This window comes from Gossypium arboreum, chromosome 12 (genome assembly GCF_025698485.1).
Source record: "Gossypium arboreum isolate Shixiya-1 chromosome 12, ASM2569848v2, whole genome shotgun sequence".
In the NCBI taxonomy this organism is placed as follows: Eukaryota; Viridiplantae; Streptophyta; class Magnoliopsida; order Malvales; family Malvaceae; genus Gossypium; species Gossypium arboreum.
The window spans coordinates 65,012,168-65,019,146 of record NC_069081.1 but is presented as its reverse complement, the minus strand read 5'-3'; positions in this window follow the sequence as shown (position 1 = coordinate 65,019,146).

Genomic DNA, 6,979 nt, shown 5'->3' with positions numbered 1-6,979 from the left:
CTCCTAAGTCCAAAATTGAAAAATTCTACCGGGTTTTGGCCAACTCATGGGCCTTCCATAAGCCCATTTACAAACCCAAATTATGAATTCCATCATCACATACCAAATTTTAGAAATTTACTTAAAATATCAAGAATCGCGAAAAACCCGAAAATTAGGATGTTACAAATATTCCTCCATTAAAACTCAATAAACATCACAAATCCTTTCATGGCAACACTCTAAACTCTTGACCATTTTGCAAGATATCACCCTCATTTGAACACTCATGCTTCAAGGGTCTCAAAAATGCAAAAATCATCAACAAAGGGTGTGGGGATCACTTACTTGTGAGGGCTTTTAGTTGCTGAAAGTTTTCAGCCTTCAAAACTCCATTTTCGCTGATATTTTTAGTGGAGAAGAGAGATGGAGAAGAAAGAAATGATAGCTAGGCTTTTAGGCATTAATTTATCATCAAATCATGACATCATCCACCTAATACTTTGACCATTTGCTTAAAATCATTCACATGGCCGGCCAACACTAATAAAAAGGGTGAAATTACCCTTTAAAAGCCCTCAATTTAAGTTCTTTAGCTATTTAACTCATTTAGGTACTAAAATGAAATTTTTCCTTTTATGCGATTTAGTCCTTTTCGAAATTGGGCTAGGAAACCTTAAAATTAGCTCACCAAATTTTTCATGCACTAATAAAATCATACTATAACCTCATAAAAATAATAAAATAATTTTTTTCTAACTTCAGATTTGTGGTCCCAAGACCACTGTTCTGACTAGGCCCTAAATTGGGTTGTTACAAATATGACACAGAAAGAGCATGTGGTGGAGTGGCAAGGTGGCGTGTTGTGTAACTGTGAGGTCTAAGGTTCAAGTCTTGGGATACGCAATAGAGTATTTATTTTTTTGTTTGAGCTGTGTAGAAGGTGGAGTTGCACTAGAACTCTGTGGTTCAAGTGGTCATAAGAAAATAAGAACTTTTCCTAATGGTTGAAAATAATCCCACATCAGGAAGCTAACATGGGAATTGGTGAGAAGATGGCTTTAAATAAAGCGAACCAGATGACTGGGTGAAAAGGGAAAAAGGGTGATTAAGACCCAATACAGGATGTGCCAAGGTTGGTGATCATGGACTTCGGCGCGTTCTCATAAACAGGTGTGTATTCAAGCCCTTCTTTGTTAGAAATCGGCAAAAGCTGAAAGTCGCCACGAGCTTTCTCGTATGCTGGGCTGTTCTGGGCCTCGATGTGCTATATGGGCCCAATGGGCCCGTGGGCTAGCTTGTGTAAATCTAACTGTTAGGTGAGAAGTAGTTGGGCCTGATGGGCCATATGAATGTGATTGAGCCTGATGGGCCATGTGAACAAGATTGGGCCTAAAGGGGCCAAATGAATAAGTGTGGATCTGTTAGTGTTTAGTAAAAGGGTTGTGGACCTAGTTTTTGGTAACTACTCAAGCAGACATAAAACTTAAATAATTAATTAATCGCGACCGTGGATGAGTCATAAGGTTAAGGTGTGGCAATGGGTATATGCATGTCTAGGATTGGATCTAGGGAGAGCTTGGTACTTAAGCGGTCTTAATGACTCACCTCCTCTTCTCTAGAATTCTACCTAGTGCATAGTATCTGTTCACTTTAGCCAACGAGGAGTTGTTAACAAGCCAAGGTAAGTAATAAACCATAATAAAGAGAAATTACTGAAATGCACTCGATTTTTAAAATTATCGAAATACCCTCGCTTTGTAAAATTACTAAAATACCCTCTATTGTGAAATTACTGAAATACCCTCGATTTGTAAAATTATCGAAATACCCTTGATTATGAAATTACCGAAATACCCTCAATTTGTAAAATTATTGAAATACCCGCAATTTGTGAAATTACCAAAACACCCTCAATTTGTAAAATTATCGAAATACCCCCATTTGTAAAATTACTAAAATACCCTCGATTGTGAAATTACTAAAATACCCTCGATTTGTAAAATTATCGAAACACCCTTGATTTGTAAAATTACCGAAACACCCTCAATTTGTAAAATTATCGAAACACCCCCAATTTGTAAAATTATCGAAATGCCTTTATAGTGTAAAATTACCAAAATACCCTTGTAGTGTAAAATGACCTACATACCCCTGTAGGGTAAAATGACTATTTTGCCCTTGAGGGTAAATGACTGAATTAGACTTCGAATTTGACTGATTTGATGATGAATGTATGAATGTGTTTTAATTGACTTGACCGTGGTTGTATGATTGATATGCTCTTAATATATGTTTAAAAGACTGTTACTGAGTATGACCATTCTGCATACACGTGTGATGATTAAGCATGACATACACGACATATTGCATGGGTTGGGAATTATTGAGCGGAGGAAGTATATAAGGATTGCATGGTTGCTTGACGATCATGGATCCACCGATGGCTATTAAGCCTAATATTTGATTAGCAGTTTGCTGCAATGAAGGTAGTACCATAATCGGGCTACCAATGATGTGTATCAGATGGGTGGGTCGATATTTATATCCCTACATGATGTGTATCGGGGGACGGAGTTGGTGTGTAGTGATTGGATTATTGGGGTGGGTTGCATAACATTGCATGTATTATATTATTGTGATATTATTACGATGTGGGCTTCGGCCCAACTGAGGCTAAGATGGGCTAGACCCAATTGATTCTGTTATGGGCTGTGACCCAAATGATATTGTAACGGGCTTTGGCCCACATATGCTCTGAATTGGACTATACTGTTACTATAATGAGCTTCAGCCCAGACTAATTCTGAATTCTGTCTGTTTACTGACTGTTACTCTAGTAAGGGGATTACACACTGAGTTTTCGTAAACTCACCCTGTTTATTAACTGTGCAAGTAATCCCCAACGTTAGGTGGATCGATGTCGCAGAGGGACTCGGAGACGACCACACAACTGCACATGTTTTTCTATTTCGTTTATTTAGTCAAGCACTTTGGTTTTTTATTTGGGTTGTATTAAGGCCTCTTTATTTTCTTAATTTTTTATTTGGGAAATTTATTTAGTATGCTTAATATATGCTAGAAGTAGGGCACGGTTTAAAAGTAAGCTTCCGCAGCAAGTAGGGTTTTAAGGGAATTAACGTTTCACAAGTTTTAAAATGGCTAGAGGTTTTGAGTAGTAAGAAGGGTTTTCAATGAGAACATGGTTTTCGAAAAACACTTTAATGTGACACGCATTGAAATGGTATGAAATAATGTAGTTTTGGTTTGCTTGAGGAGGATGAGGAATGTGTCTTAAACCAAGCCTACTTGTGCCCCACACGTTTAAGCACATGAGCCTGTGACTAGACCATGTGTCTGTTGTAGCTTAATTAAAAAAGTCAGTCAGCTACAGGGCTTAGACACACCGGCGTGTGTACTGGCGTGTCTGACACATGGACTAATACATGGGCTGACACATGGGCTGACACATGGGCGTGCGGCCGACCGTTTCACCTAAGTCAGTATACCCTTTAGATTTCACATGGCCAAGGCAGACGGGTGTGTCTCCAACCATGTGATGCGAGTCAGTATGTATGCCCTATTTCCACACGGCTTGTGACACGAGCGTGTCTGGTACACGGATGAGTGACCCTTATATAAGTGAAAAATTTCTATGTTTTTTGAAACTTTTATATGTTAATGGTTTAGTCCCAAACCACATCTAAATCATGTTTATGGCCTTGAAGGCCCTTATAAGGGACAATATGATTATATTGACTGATGTATAAGAATGAATGCTATATGTTGTATAATGATCATAATGCCTTATAACCCTATTTTGGTAATGGATGCAGGTTAGGAGTGTTACCTTTAATTGGTATCAGAGCTACAGTTTAGTCGATTCTAAGACTAACGTAGCGTGTTTGAGAGTCTAGCTATACATGCCATATATACGTTGTGATAGTGTGATAATTTCTGACCACTTAAATTGTGTTTTCGTATAGCAATGGATCCCAAAAGAGCTATAGTTGATTATGTAGAGAGTAATGCGCCTAGTCTCGCTCGAGGTACAGCACCTACTGAATCTAGAGCCGTGATGAGTAGCCACGAGGGAAAGGCTAAATAAGATTTTTCCCATATGATGAGTGAGTGGTTCACGGAGTTCGTTCGAACGAATCCGGCTGGTCAACAACCTCCACCCCCACCTGTTCCTCAACAAATCCCTATTATTCCTCAAGTTATAGACCGATACAATTGAACAAGCCACCAGTAGATAAGATTTGGAAACATGGGGTTGAAGAGTTTTGGGCTACTGTTGATGATGATGCGAAGAGAGCTGAATTCTAGCTCAAAAACACGACTCGAGTATTCAATGAATTGTCTTATAGTCTTGAGGAATGTATCAAATGTGTTGTATCTTTGCTATGAGATAATACTTACCATTGGTGGAAAACATTGATATTTTTGGTTCCCAAAGAATGGATTACTGGGGAGTTCTTTCAATTTGAATTTCGAAAGAAGTACATAAGTCGGCGATTCCTTGATCAGAAGCGTAAAGAATTCTTAAAGTTAAAACAAGGCAATATGACTGTCACTGAGTATGAAAAAGAGTTCGTACGATTAAGCAAGTATGCTCCAGAGTAGGTGTCTGCTGAGGAGATTATGTGTAAATAGTTCATTGATGAGTTGAACAAAGATATAAAACTACTGGTTGAAATTCTTGAATTGAAAGAATTTGTTATTCTGGTTGAAAGGGCTTGTAAAGCCGAAGATCTTAGTAAAGAAAAGAGGAAAGCAGAATCAGAAGCTAAAGACTCGAGAAAAAGATCAATGAGCAAGACGTATCATTCTTCATTAAAGAAATCTCGAGATTTTTTGAGCCGATCAAATACACCAGTGGAATACTCTATTAGAGATCGTGAGAAGCAAATTACAAGTTCAAAAATTCCAGCTGTATAAGTGGCTAGTGTGGGAAATGTTAGATGCAATAAACCTAAATGTGGATGTTGTGGAAAATAACATTTTGGAGAGTATATATTGAATGATAAAGCTTGTTTTAGATGTGGCTCACATGAACATTTTTTCCGGGATTATCCTGAACTAGATGAGAAAAATAAGTCTCAGAATCTAAGATTGAGCAATCCTGTTGTGAGAAGAAGACCATCCTGTAGTGTTCGAAATGTGGGTGGTGGTAAAGGTGCGACACGAGACACTGCTGCGAGATCTGATGCTAAAGCACCTGCCAAAGCTTATGCTATTCGCGCTCGCGAAGAAGCATCATCTCCAGATGTTATCACCGGTACTTTCACTCTCTATGATACTAATGTGATTGCATTGATAGATCCAAGATCAACTCATTCTTATATATGTATGAATTTAGTATCTAGTAAGACTTTGCCTGTAGAGTCTACTGAATTTGTGATTAGGGTATCAAACATTAGGCAAATGTGTTTTGGTTGATAAAGTCTGTAAGAATTGTCTGCTAATGTATCGAGATTTTTGTTTTCTGGCTAATCTGATGTTGTTTCCGTTCGATGAATTTGATATGATTTTGGGTATGGATTGGCTAACGATGCATGATGATATAGTTAATTGTATATGAAAGATAATAGAAGTAAAATGGCAGAATAATGAGACTATTAGAATTGAATCTGATGATCTAAATAGTTTGCCAGTTGTGATCTCATCTATGTTAGCTCAGAGATTTGTGAGAAAGGGGTGTGAAGGTTATCTTGCTTATGTTCTTGATACAAAAGTGATTGAAATAAAGATTGAATCAGTACCAGTTGTGTGTGAGTATCAAAATATATTTTCCAGAGGCTTACCGGGTTTACCACCTATCAAAGAAGTAGAGTTTGGTATTGAATTAGTACTAGGTACAATGCCGATATGGATAGCTCTGTACAGAATAGACCCGACAGAATTAAAAGAATTGAAATCTTAGTTGAAAGAATTGTCGGATAGAAGTTTTGCTAGACCGAGTTTCTCTCCTTAAGGTGCACCGGTATTGTTCGTGAAAAAGAAAGATGGCATGATGAGAATGTGTCTTGACTACAGAAAACTGAATAAAGCGACTATAAAGAACAAATATTGTAACACCCTGAATTTGGGCCTAGAAGTTTTGGGCCTTGAGCATGGGAGCGGTTGAAGGCAGCTTATAATATTCTGTTGTGCGTAAAAATTTCGTAGTTAAAGGCTTGTTTTAATGGTTAAGTGTGCTGAGAAGTGTTGGAGAAGTCTTGGGTTCAAACTTGGACTCTAGCAAAAATTTTGGTTTAAGGTGAATCAAACCACAGGTGTAGTAGGTAGGCCTTAAGAATATTGTTGGAGAAATTGTGACACAAAAAGCCTTGTGGCTTAGTGGCAAGTAGCGTGTGGAGCATTTAAGGGAGGCATGGGTTCAATCCCATGGCAAGCAAAGAGCATTTATTTTGCTAACAGGGGCAAGAGTTGGTGTGAATTTAAACTCGATGATGGAGGATCCCACATCGGAAGCTAACATAAGAGTGCATGCTGTCGGCTTTAAATAGAGAGAACCATGAGGAGAGTAAAGGTACCTTTCTTGGCAGATCCCTTTCGCTTTATGGTGTGCTTGTTTGGGTTGGGCGTCGGCTAAGAGTGCTCGGAGCGTGGATTAACTTCAGTCTCCAATCAGGTGTGTATTTCTCACTACTCTAACTGTAGGATGGCTACTTCGGGCCGCGATGGGCCGAAAGGGGCCATATGGGCCTAATGGGCCTACGGGCCCAATTGGATAAGTTGTTTGATTGTGTAGTAAATATTAGACTAGGCTAGGTGAATCTCATATCTGTGGCTAGATTTGGGCTAAAAGGGCCACACGAGCGTGTGGGCCCATTTAGGCCGAGAAAGGGCTTTAGGCCCATTCGTATCGTTATCCCTGTTTAGAATACTTTAGTTTACCAAATTACCAAAATACCCTTGGTTTGTAAGATTACCAAAATACCCTTGGTTTACAAAATTACCAAAATACCCCTGGTTTGTAAAATTACTAAAATAC